We start from the raw sequence: 14150 nt of genomic DNA, 5'->3' as shown, positions 1-14150 counted from the left end.
TGAAGCCCAGTGAAGAATCTGCCTGATACTTAACCTACAATTAATTGAAATGTGAAAAATTCAGGCCTAGAAAAACAAAGCCAACATACATACTGAATCTAATCAGTCTGTCTCACCTGTTTTCTAACCACTCCTTTAAATAAACCTAAATGGCCAGCGTAAAACATCAGTTGTTCTAAACGAGTGGACGGATGTCCCCTGTCATGGGCTGTGTAAAATACATGGAGGATCCGGCACTGATTGTTATCTAGAATGACTACTGCCTGAACTACTATTGGAGAATTGTTGCTGATACACTGCGGTTCTTATACCAGTAAACTGGAATGAAGGTAATTTCAGGCTGCAAACGAATAAATTGATTTTACTAACTGGTTTTTGGAAAACACTGCCATGAAAAATTATCAATATGTTCATAAAGGCATCTACATGTCTCTTCACAAGGGTTTTACTTAATGGGGGAGGTGGTGAGGTCTGGATATAACTGAACTGTCCATTAGTAGGTAGAACAATATAATGGGAATCAGAGTGCACATTCCGGTTTGAACTCAATCTAGGTAACATGGATTCATCTCTGTGTAATAGGCCTGCTTCTGAAAAACACAATGTAGAGCTCCAAAAGCAGAACGATACTTTCAGAATACCATGTTATGTTTGTAAATAGATAGACAGATAGATATACAGAAATCAAAAATCTGAAAACGGTCTGGAAGTGTACATTTCAATAACTTACAATGTCAGTAGTGGGGGATTAATAGCAGATCAAGAAGACTGTATCTGCATGCGAAATGGTTCAATTTTTGAAAGAGTTTTTTAAATGAAAATGGACAAAAAATTGAAAGGGTTACAGTAAGTGTTGAGGAGTGACTTGGCAAAAGGAGCACAGAGGTGAGAAAGAATTAAGTAGAGTTCAATAGAACCAGGTATAATTTCTGTACACATGACTCCATGAACAGGAGCAAAGGGGACACTTAAAGAAATCATAGGACTAAGGAGAGATCAGGATTAGGAGGGTTTGCACTAGTCTAGAAATGCTGACCTGAAAACCAACTAAAGTTTTCAACTCCTTCTTTTGAGGAACATTAGCTGTGCCATGCTTTTCAAAATGACTTGTCATAACTGATTTATGCCCATGTTAGCAACTCTTCGGAAATTACTTTGAAAGTAGACTAATGTGAGAGTTTCTCTTTAGAGATAATTCAAATTAATTGCATAGGAAGTGGCAGCAGGTCTGGGGATGTTGTAGCTCAGTGGCAGTGACCTTGCCTAGCTTGGGGCTGGCCTGCCATGGACTTTCACCCCAAACACTGGCAAGAAAAGAAAAGGAAGGGAAGGGAGAGAGAAAGTTGGAAGGGAGGAAGGCAAAGTTGGAGGGATGGAGGGAGGTAGAAAAGAAGGAAGAAGAAAAGGAGAAAAACCAGGAAGAAAGGAAGGAAGGTAGGAAATAGGGAGAGCACAAGGGCAGGGAAAGGACTGAGTCACTCAAACAAAAGGCAAGGGACACAAAGACCAATATAGGCCATAAAAGCTGTTTGAACAGTTTAGTCAGCTTTAGAATTTGAGTGACATCAAACTGAATGTTATTATGACTGGATGGAATCTTCCTACTAACCCCGCCTTGGCCTGGCCTAAACCAAATCAAGGGGTGGGTGGCATGGAGAGGAATTCTCTCTGGCTGGAGTGGGAGGGACCTAAACGTGTGGCACTTGAGGATGCACCGGGTAGGGAAGCGGACAAGACTCCCCTGATGGGCAGTTGAGCACAACAAGGCTCCTGGGAGCCTTTGATCATGGCTCCCACCGCCATACGCCCACCACCCACCATACGCTCAGCCCCTGAAGGCGATCACAGTGGTCTGCTCCGTTGCCTGGTGCAGGTTGGAGTTCCTGACCAAACACCTGAGTGTCCACAGCCTGTGTTGGCCTGCCCGGGCAGGCTGTGATTGTGGTGGCAAGAGCCAAAGCTGTCTTGGCGTGATGGCCTCTCAGCCATAATAGTGGGTGGTTCTGGAAGAAGCACCCAGGGTTGTGGCAGCATTGTCCGAAGACATGAAGCCAGGCCATCTTCCTTATGGCTTTCCTTGCGAGTTGGTGATGTGTACAACTCTTGGATTTTTTGCTGTTGTCTCACTTTTCTGGAGAGTTTTTCAGTCGCTTCATAGCAGGCTTTACGTGGGAAGAGAAAAAAGGCTGGCTCTAAATCTTGCTGGACTTATTGAGGCAAAATGTGGACTTCTTGAAAAAGTGAGCCTTGTTGAAAAAGAACATGAAGGCTTAGAATCATCTTTAAAGAATTGCAGGTTTGAGAAGGGTTCAAGAGAAGCACAACAGCTGGAGGCAACCGACGAAAAGCTGCATAGGCCTGAATCCAGCCATGGCGTTGAAATGCTCTTTCTACAAGAAGAGCTCAAAGCACAGAAGGCTCAACATGGTCAACAGGATGAAACGATGGCACATCTATCAAGAAGGATACAGTCCCTCCAAGGTGAATCTGAATCCCTCAGATCACAAATAGCTGAAGCTAAAACAAACTGGAGACTCCTTCAAGTGAATGAGGAAGAACTGAAGCTGGCAAACAAAGAGGTTTCGAATGAAGGATCCCTACTTCCGCAAACGCAGAGAACAACAATACGAGGAGAAGCTGAAGCACAGAGGGAACAAGGAGGTGTCCAATATAAAGCAAAAATCATATTAGAGGACTCTAAAGTAGCTGGAGAACAAGTTTTAAGGGACACAGAAAATCACATGGAGCCTCTGAGTGAATGCTTGCTGAAGATGAAGGATAGATCTTCTCCAAGCCTGGGAGCTCAACGGGATGGTGGTCACCTGGAACTGGGAAAGACGAGTGAACCCGAAATTGGTGCTCACTTGGAGGATGAGTCCAAAGGAGCTTTGAGGAACCTGGTTTATGGTGATAAGCTAAAGGACTCCTTAGAAATCTTGGAAGGAGGAAGAATTCAAAAATGTACTTTCTCATCTGAAGTGGAGAAAACCACGGAAGACCTTACAGAACACCTTAAAAGTCTGCAGACTGAACAGGCATCCTTGCAGTCAGAAAATGCACAGCTGCAAAGTAAGAATAAGACCCTAAAGAAGAACTTCAAAGTCATGATGGAACGCTATCAAGAAAATATGATGAAACTGCACAGGAAATTAAGAGTGGAGGAAAACTACCGGGTGGAGCAAGAGGAGAAACTTTCCAAAGTCGAAGAAAAGATGAGCCATACAATAAAAGAGCTGGAGACCTCCCGAAAGACAGCCCAATATCTTGAAGAACAATTGCAGAGTACCATTCATTCCTGTCTGGGGAAGATTATTTCCTCTGAGAAAGAAGCACATGCTAGTGAGTTGGCAGCTCGGATTGCTGAAAGAAACCTCAGTTATTTCAGGAAACAAAATGCACGCAACAGACAAAAATTAACTGAGAAGGAGCTTAGATTTGAACTTGTAGAAAAAGATCCCTATGATGCACTGGATGTTTCCAACTCAGCAATGGGCAGAAAGCCTTCTCCAAATGGGCCCTCACCAATAGGTCACCCTTCATCTGAAAGGAGACCTCCTCATTTGGAAAAGAGTGGTCCACTCACACTCTCACCTTTCACTCCAGTGGGAGGAGGAGGAGGGTCAAGGGGCCCTGGAGAATCCTCTGGACCATGCGACTAGCAGTAAAGGAAGAGAATCCAGCTGTCATAAGTTCACTGATTTTCAGAGAGCACCTTCTCAGACTAGGCCCCTCTCTCCTCCAGGGGAACAGGCCAGCAGGCTGATGATCCCTCCGCCAGGCCAACCATATTCTTCTGATGCACGTCTTCCTCTACAAAGGCAAGATAGGTTTTACTCAAATTGTGGTAGAGCATCGGGACCATCAGAACACAGAATTCCTAATATGCCTCCTTTGGACTCTGATGTGCCTGATTCACCTCTCCATGCTGAAAACCAAGCCACTGGCTCTGGCTCTGTGTTGGCACCTTTCCCTCCAGTCAGAGGTGCCTTGTTTCCAGTTGACCCAAGGAGTCAGTTCATGAGAAGAGGACCTTTTTTTTCCTCCACCTCTCCCAGGAAACTTGTCTGGGAACCTGGAGATTATGTTCCACCTGACCCGCCACCCACTCCATTTCCAATGCGAAGTGTCTATGCAGGCAGGGGGTTTTCCTCACAATCTTCCCCCAAGAGCTGGAATTCAGCCCTCTACACCCCCATTCTGAAAGTACAAGTGAGTTCCCTGAAGGGTTCCTTCCACCTGCAAATGAGCCTGTTACTCAACATCCAGAACCAAACAAGAAACCTCATGCTGTTGCTCTCTCTTCAAATGTAATTTGACTTATCTCTCATTTTTAGTTTTTAAGTAACTGCTTTTACTTCAGTAATTGACTATACTTTGGCTCCAATTGAAGCTCAATGAAACAATAATTCTTAAGATACTATTTTGTAAATAAAGATGGTTTACGTAGGAATCTTACGAGTAAATTATTCCTATTTTATGTCATTCCAGAGAACAGCATTTAATCTGATGAAGCCACTCTTACATAAACAAGAATGGGAGTTCTAGGTACTTGTAATCTAGCTGATGGAAATATCTTTTAAACTCCCAACAAAGAAGTGTATTTAGGATGACTGTAGCAAATGTAAAGTGACTTTAGGCTTAATGAAAAAGTGTCACTGATTTAGAGACTGGTTGGGCATTTCACCTAGTTTTTCCATATCAGAATAACTAGAGCATGGGAGGACTAAAGGAGAGAACACAACTAAACCTGTCACGGAAACAGGAGATCTCAACTACAAAGAAAAATGAAGACCTCTTTTTTATATTGGTTGCTTAAAACCTTACATAGCTCTTGAGATACCATATTTCCTACATTAGATTCAAGTGAGTTATGAACTCCCATTTGGACCCCATATTCAGATTGCACAATCACATTGTTTACACATCCACGTTTTTACAAAATGCCATATTAGTAACTGTTGTATTCTGCTACCTTTTCTGGCCTCTACTATCCCCCCTCTCCTGCCCTCCCATCTTCTCTCTCTATCCCGTCTGCTGTAATTTAACGTTTGGGAATTGGAAACCACAGTTTAAACTCACTGTCCTCCCCTTTTTCCCTTCTGTCAAATTACTCATCATCTTCTTCTATTTCTCCTCCTCCTCCTCCTCTTCCTCCTCCTCCTTATACCTTTACTTCATTCATCATACACTCATGCATTGGTTCATTCATTCCTTTCACACATGGTGTTGGGGATCCAACTCAGGACCTTTGAAAGTGTGAAGCCGGCACTCTAGTGCTGAGCCAAAACCCCAGCACCTGTCTTTTTGATTTTATGACTGTTTATATGAAATTCAGAATCGCATTCTGCTATGGTTCACTGATATGTGGATTGACCTAGTCCTTGTTTTCTGGGAGCCTTTTGGAAAATATACATGAATTATTAGGAGATTGAAATGAAGAAACAAAGAGGAAATTCCCCAATTTCTTATTCTTAGATTCCATACTCTGACTCTGCCTACCTACTGTAAAAACTTTTAAACTCTTACTCCCCATTTCTATATCATTGCCAACAAGTGAACATTCAGTGCCCTACAACAAACCAGAGAACTCACATTGAACAATGTTTCCCCAGTAGAGACCAAGACACAATACTTATTAAAAAAATACCCTAGTTATGAATTAGTAGGTTAAGCTTTATTTGAGTGTTAAATGTGCTCTAATTATGTGTTTGTGTGTTTGTTGATGTGTGTGGTGTGTGGGCGTGTGTGCTTGTGTGTAAAACAAGCACTGAGGTGTAAAATAAATGCAGGATTGCAACGGCCTTCTTAAAAATAAGTAGCAACTTTATCACATTTGAAGCCCAGTGAAGAATCTGCCTGATACTTAACCTACAATTAATTGAAATGTGAAAAATTCAGGCCTAGAAAAACAAAGCCAACATACATACTGAATCTAATCAGTCTGTCTCACCTGTTTTCTAACCACTCCTTTAAATAAACCTAAATGGCCAGCGTAAAACATCAGTTGTTCTAAACGAGTGGACGGATGTCCCCTGTCATGGGCTGTGTAAAATACATGGAGGATCCGGCACTGATTGTTATCTAGAATGACTACTGCCTGAACTACTATTGGAGAATTGTTGCTGATACACTGCGGTTCTTATACCAGTAAACTGGAATGAAGGTAATTTCAGGCTGCAAACGAATAAATTGATTTTACTAACTGGTTTTTGGAAAACACTGCCATGAAAAATTATCAATATGTTCATAAAGGCATCTACATGTCTCTTCACAAGGGTTTTACTTAATGGGGGAGGTGGTGAGGTCTGGATATAACTGAACTGTCCATTAGTAGGTAGAACAATATAATGGGAATCAGAGTGCACATTCCGGTTTGAACTCAATCTAGGTAACATGGATTCATCTCTGTGTAATAGGCCTGCTTCTGAAAAACACAATGTAGAGCTCCAAAAGCAGAACGATACTTTCAGAATACCATGTTATGTTTGTAAATAGATAGACAGATAGATATACAGAAATCAAAAATCTGAAAACGGTCTGGAAGTGTACATTTCAATAACTTACAATGTCAGTAGTGGGGGATTAATAGCAGATCAAGAAGACTGTATCTGCATGCGAAATGGTTCAATTTTTGAAAGAGTTTTTTAAATGAAAATGGACAAAAAATTGAAAGGGTTACAGTAAGTGTTGAGGAGTGACTTGGCAAAAGGAGCACAGAGGTGAGAAAGAATTAAGTAGAGTTCAATAGAACCAGGTATAATTTCTGTACACATGACTCCATGAACAGGAGCAAAGGGGACACTTAAAGAAATCATAGGACTAAGGAGAGATCAGGATTAGGAGGGTTTGCACTAGTCTAGAAATGCTGACCTGAAAACCAACTAAAGTTTTCAACTCCTTCTTTTGAGGAACATTAGCTGTGCCATGCTTTTCAAAATGACTTGTCATAACTGATTTATGCCCATGTTAGCAACTCTTCGGAAATTACTTTGAAAGTAGACTAATGTGAGAGTTTCTCTTTAGAGATAATTCAAATTAATTGCATAGGAAGTGGCAGCAGGTCTGGGGATGTTGTAGCTCAGTGGCAGTGACCTTGCCTAGCTTGGGGCTGGCCTGCCATGGACTTTCACCCCAAACACTGGCAAGAAAAGAAAAGGAAGGGAAGGGAGAGAGAAAGTTGGAAGGGAGGAAGGCAAAGTTGGAGGGATGGAGGGAGGTAGAAAAGAAGGAAGAAGAAAAGGAGAAAAACCAGGAAGAAAGGAAGGAAGGTAGGAAATAGGGAGAGCACAAGGGCAGGGAAAGGACTGAGTCACTCAAACAAAAGGCAAGGGACACAAAGACCAATATAGGCCATAAAAGCTGTTTGAACAGTTTAGTCAGCTTTAGAATTTGAGTGACATCAAACTGAATGTTATTATGACTGGATGGAATCTTCCTACTAACCCCGCCTTGGCCTGGCCTAAACCAAATCAAGGGGTGGGTGGCATGGAGAGGAATTCTCTCTGGCTGGAGTGGGAGGGACCTAAACGTGTGGCACTTGAGGATGCACCGGGTAGGGAAGCGGACAAGACTCCCCTGATGGGCAGTTGAGCACAACAAGGCTCCTGGGAGCCTTTGATCATGGCTCCCACCGCCATACGCCCACCACCCACCATACGCTCAGCCCCTGAAGGCGATCACAGTGGTCTGCTCCGTTGCCTGGTGCAGGTTGGAGTTCCTGACCAAACACCTGAGTGTCCACAGCCTGTGTTGGCCTGCCCGGGCAGGCTGTGATTGTGGTGGCAAGAGCCAAAGCTGTCTTGGCGTGATGGCCTCTCAGCCATAATAGTGGGTGGTTCTGGAAGAAGCACCCAGGGTTGTGGCAGCATTGTCCGAAGACATGAAGCCAGGCCATCTTCCTTATGGCTTTCCTTGCGAGTTGGTGATGTGTACAGCTCTTGGATTTTTTGCTGTTGTCTCACTTTTCTGGAGAGTTTTTCAGTCGCTTCATAGCAGGCTTTACGTGGGAAGAGAAAAAAGGCTGGCTCTAAATCTTGCTGGACTTATTGAGGCAAAATGTGGACTTCTTGAAAAAGTGAGCCTTGTTGAAAAAGAACATGAAGGCTTAGAATCATCTTTAAAGGATTGCAGGTTTGAGAAGGGTTCAAGAGAAGCACAACAGCTGGAGGCAACCGACGAAAAGCTGCATAGGCCTGAATCCAGCCATGGCGTTGAAATGCTCTTTCTACAAGAAGAGCTCAAAGCACAGAAGGCTCAACATGGTCAACAGGATGAAACGATGGCGCATCTATCAAGAAGGATACAGTCCCTCCAAGGTGAATCTGAATCCCTCAGATCACAAATAGCTGAAGCTAAAACAAACTGGAGACTCCTTCAAGTGAATGAGGAAGAACTGAAGCTGGCAAACAAAGAGGTTTCGAATGAAGGATCCCTACTTCCGCAAACGCAGAGAACAACAATACGAGGAGAAGCTGAAGCACAGAGGGAACAAGGAGGTGTCCAATATAAAGCAAAAATCATATTAGAGGACTCTAAAGTAGCTGGAGAACAAGTTTTAAGGGACACAGAAAATCACATGGAGCCTCTGAGTGAATGCTTGCTGAAGATGAAGGATAGATCTTCTCCAAGCCTGGGAGCTCAACGGGATGGTGGTCACCTGGAACTGGGAAAGACGAGTGAACCCGAAATTGGTGCTCACTTGGAGGATGAGTCCAAAGGAGCTTTGAGGAACCTGGTTTATGGTGATAAGCTAAAAGAAGAGCTCAAAGCACAGAAGGCTCAACATGGTCAACAGGATGAAACAATGGCGCATCTATCAAGAAGGATACAGTCCCTCCAAGGTGAATCTGAATCCCTCAGATCACAAATAGCTGAAGCTAAAACAAACTGGAGACTCCTTCAAGTGAATGAGGAAGAACTGAAGCTGGCAATCAAAGAGGTTTCGAATGAAGGATCCCTACTTCCGCAAACGCAGAGAACAACAATACGAGGAGAAGCTGAAGCACAGAGGGAACAAGGAGGTGTCCAATATAAAGCAAAAATCATATTAGAGGACTCTAAAGTAGCTGGAGAACAAGTTTTAAGGGACACAGAAAATCACATGGAGCCTCTGAGTGAATGCTTGCTGAAGATGAAGGATAGATCTTCTCCAAGCCTGGGAGCTCAACGGGATGGTGGTCACCTGGAACTGGGAAAGACGAGTGAACCCGAAATTGGTGCTCACTTGGAGGATGAGTCCAAAGGAGCTTTGAGGAACCTGGTTTATGGTGATAAGCTAAAGGACTCCTTAGAAATCTTGGAAGGAGGAAGAATTCAAAAATGTACTTTCTCATGTGAAGTGGAGAAAACCACGGAAGACCTTACAGAACACCTTAAAAGTCTGCAGACTGAACAGGCATCCTTGCAGTCAGAAAATGCACAGCTGCAAAGTAAGAATAAGACCCTAAAGAAGAACTTCAAAGTCATGATGGAACGCTATCAAGAAAATATGATGAAACTGCACAGGAAATTAAGAGTGGAGGAAAACTACCGGGTGGAGCAAGAGGAGAAACTTTCCAAAGTCGAAGAAAAGATGAGCTATACAATAAAAGAGCTGGAGACCTACCGAAAGAGAGCCCAATATCTTGAAGAACAATTGCAGAGTACCATTCATCCCTGTCTGGGGAAGATTATTTCCTCTGAGAAAGAAGCACATGCTAGTGAGTTGGCAGCTCGGATTGCTGAAAGAAACCTCAGTTATTTCAGGAAACAAAATGCACGCAACAGACAAAAATTAACTGAGAAGGAGCTTAGATTTGAACTTGTAGAAAAAGATCCCTATGATGCACTGGATGTTTCCAACTCAGCAATGGGCAGAAAGCCTTCTCCAAATGGGCCCTCACCAATAGGTCACCCTTCATCTGAAAGGAGACCTCCTCATTTGGAAAAGAGGGGTCCACTCACACTCTCACCTTTCACTCCAGTGGGAGGAGGAGGAGGGTCAAGGGGCCCTGGAGAATCCTCTGGACCATGCGACTAGCAGTAAAGGAAGAGAATCCAGCTGTCATAAGTTCACTGATTTTCAGAGAGCACCTTCTCAGACTAGGCCCCTCTCTCCTCCAGGGGAACAGGCCAGCAGGCTGATGATCCCTCCGCCAGGCCAACCATATTCTTCTGATGCACGTCTTCCTCTACAAAGGCAAGATAGGTTTTACTCAAATTGTGGTAGAGCATCGGGACCATCAGAACACAGAATTCCTAATATGCCTCCTTTGGACTCTGATGTGCCTGATTCACCTCTCCATGCTGAAAACCAAGCCACTGGCTCTGGCTCTGTGTTGGCACCTTTCCCTCCAGTCAGAGGTGCCTTGTTTCCAGTTGACCCAAGGAGTCAGTTCATGAGAAGAGGACCTTTTTTTTCCTCCACCTCTCCCAGGAAACTTGTCTGGGAACCTGGAGATTATGTTCCACCTGACCCGCCACCCACTCCATTTCCAATGCGAAGTGTCTATGCAGGCAGGGGGTTTTCCTCACAATCTTCCCCCAAGAGCTGGAATTCAGCCCTCTACACCCCCATTCTGAAAGTACAAGTGAGTTCCCTGAAGGGTTCCTTCCACCTGCAAATGAGCCTGTTACTCAACATCCAGAACCAAACAAGAAACCTCATGCTGTTGCTCTCTCTTCAAATGTAATTTGACTTATCTCTCATTTTTAGTTTTTAAGTAACTGCTTTTACTTCAGTAATTGACTATACTTTGGCTCCAATTGAAGCTCAATGAAACAATAATTCTTAAGATACTATTTTGTAAATAAAGATGGTTTACGTAGGAATCTTACGAGTAAATTATTCCTATTTTATGTCATTCCAGAGAACAGCATTTAATCTGATGAAGCCACTCTTACATAAACAAGAATGGGAGTTCTAGGTACTTGTAATCTAGCTGATGGAAATATCTTTTAAACTCCCAACAAAGAAGTGTATTTAGGATGACTGTAGCAAATGTAAAGTGACTTTAGGCTTAATGAAAAAGTGTCACTGATTTAGAGACTGGTTGGGCATTTCAGCTAGTTTTTCCATATCAGAATAACTAGAGCATGGGAGGACTAAAGGAGAGAACACAACTAAACCTGTCACGGAAACAGGAGATCTCAACTACAAAGAAAAATGAAGACCTCTTTTTTATATTGGTTGCTTAAAACCTTACATAGCTCTTGAGATACCATATTTCCTACATTAGATTCAAGTGAGTTATGAACTCCCATTTGGACCCCATATTCAGATTGCACAATCACATTGTTTACACATCCACGTTTTTACAAAATGCCATATTAGTAACTGTTGTATTCTGCTACCTTTTCTGGCCTCTACTATCCCCCCTCTCCTGCCCTCCCATCTTCTCTCTCTATCCCGTCTGCTGTAATTTAACGTTTGGGAATTGGAAACCACACTTTAAACTCACTCTCCTCCCCTTTTTCCCTTCTGTCAAATTACTCATCATCTTCTTCTATTTCTCCTCCTCCTCCTCCTCTTCCTCCTCCTCCTTATACCTTTACTTCATTCATCATACACTCATGCATTGGTTCATTCATTCCTTTCACACATGGTGTTGGGGATCCAACTCAGGACCTTTGAAAGTGTGAAGCCGGCACTCTAGTGCTGAGCCAAAACCCCAGCACCTGTCTTTTTGATTTTATGACTGTTTATATGAAATTCAGAATCGCATTCTGCTATGGTTCACTGATATGTGGATTGACCTAGTCCTTGTTTTCTGGGAGCCTTTTGGAAAATATACATGAATTATTAGGAGATTGAAATGAAGAAACAAAGAGGAAATTCCCCAATTTCTTATTCTTAGATTCCATACTCTGACTCTGCCTACCTACTGTAAAAACTTTTAAACTCTTACTCCCCATTTCTATATCATTGCCAACAAGTGAACATTCAGTGCCCTACAACAAACCAGAGAACTCACATTGAACAATGTTTCCCCAGTAGAGACCAAGACACAATACTTATTAAAAAAATACCCTAGTTATGAATTAGTAGGTTAAGCTTTATTTGAGTGTTAAATGTGCTCTAATTATGTGTTTGTGTGTTTGTTGATGTGTGTGGTGTGTGGGCGTGTGTGCTTGTGTGTAAAACAAGCACTGAGGTGTAAAATAAATGCAGGATTGCAACGGCCTTCTTAAAAATAAGTAGCAACTTTATCACATTTGAAGCCCAGTGAAGAATCTGCCTGATACTTAACCTACAATTAATTGAAATGTGAAAAATTCAGGCCTAGAAAAACAAAGCCAACATACATACTGAATCTAATCAGTCTGTCTCACCTGTTTTCTAACCACTCCTTTAAATAAACCTAAATGGCCAGCGTAAAACATCAGTTGTTCTAAACGAGTGGACGGATGTCCCCTGTCATGGGCTGTGTAAAATACATGGAGGATCCGGCACTGATTGTTATCTAGAATGACTACTGCCTGAACTACTATTGGAGAATTGTTGCTGATACACTGCGGTTCTTATACCAGTAAACTGGAATGAAGGTAATTTCAGGCTGCAAACGAATAAATTGATTTTACTAACTGGTTTTTGGAAAACACTGCCATGAAAAATTATCAATATGTTCATAAAGGCATCTACATGTCTCTTCACAAGGGTTTTACTTAATGGGGGAGGTGGTGAGGTCTGGATATAACTGAACTGTCCATTAGTAGGTAGAACAATATAATGGGAATCAGAGTGCACATTCCGGTTTGAACTCAATCTAGGTAACATGGATTCATCTCTGTGTAATAGGCCTGCTTCTGAAAAACACAATGTAGAGCTCCAAAAGCAGAACGATACTTTCAGAATACCATGTTATGTTTGTAAATAGATAGACAGATAGATATACAGAAATCAAAAATCTGAAAACGGTCTGGAAGTGTACATTTCAATAACTTACAATGTCAGTAGTGGGGGATTAATAGCAGATCAAGAAGACTGTATCTGCATGCGAAATGGTTCAATTTTTGAAAGAGTTTTTTAAATGAAAATGGACAAAAAATTGAAAGGGTTACAGTAAGTGTTGAGGAGTGACTTGGCAAAAGGAGCACAGAGGTGAGAAAGAATTAAGTAGAGTTCAATAGAACCAGGTATAATTTCTGTACACATGACTCCATGAACAGGAGCAAAGGGGACACTTAAAGAAATCATAGGACTAAGGAGAGATCAGGATTAGGAGGGTTTGCACTAGTCTAGAAATGCTGACCTGAAAACCAACTAAAGTTTTCAACTCCTTCTTTTGAGGAACATTAGCTGTGCCGTGCTTTTCAAAATGACTTGTCATAACTGATTTATGCCCATGTTAGCAACTCTTCGGAAATTACTTTGAAAGTAGACTAATGTGAGAGTTTCTCTTTAGAGATAATTCAAATTAATTGCATAGGAAGTGGCAGCAGGTCTGGGGATGTTGTAGCTCAGTGGCAGTGACCTTGCCTAGCTTGGGGCTGGCCTGCCATGGACTTTCACCCCAAACACTGGCAAGAAAAGAAAAGGAAGGGAAGGGAGAGAGAAAGTTGGAAGGGAGGAAGGCAAAGTTGGAGGGATGGAGGGAGGTAGAAAAGAAGGAAGAAGAAAAGGAGAAAAACCAGGAAGAAAGGAAGGAAGGTAGGAAATAGGGAGAGCACAAGGGCAGGGAAAGGACTGAGTCACTCAAACAAAAGGCAAGGGACACAAAGACCAATATAGGCCATAAAAGCTGTTTGAACAGTTTAGTCAGCTTTAGAATTTGAGTGACATCAAACTGAATGTTATTATGACTGGATGGAATCTTCCTACTAACCCCGCCTTGGCCTGGCCTAAACCAAATCAAGGGGTGGGTGGCATGGAGAGGAATTCTCTCTGGCTGGAGTGGGAGGGACCTAAACGTGTGGCACTTGAGGATGCACCGGGTAGGGAAGCGGACAAGACTCCCCTGATGGGCAGTTGAGCACAACAAGGCTCCTGGGAGCCTTTGATCATGGCTCCCACCGCCATACGCCCACCACCTACCATACGCTCAGCCCCTGAAGGCGATCACAGTGGTCTGCTCCGTTGCCTGGTGCAGGTTGGAGTTCCTGACCAAACACCTGAGTGTCCACAGCCTGTGTTGGCCTGCCCGGGCAGGCTGTGATTGTGGTGGCAAGAGCCA

Source organism: Callospermophilus lateralis, unplaced genomic scaffold (genome assembly GCF_048772815.1).
Source record: "Callospermophilus lateralis isolate mCalLat2 unplaced genomic scaffold, mCalLat2.hap1 Scaffold_73, whole genome shotgun sequence".
NCBI lineage: Eukaryota > Metazoa > Chordata > Mammalia > Rodentia > Sciuridae > Callospermophilus > Callospermophilus lateralis.
The sequence above is the reverse complement of the archived record's forward strand: the minus strand, read 5'-3'. Positions refer to the sequence as shown.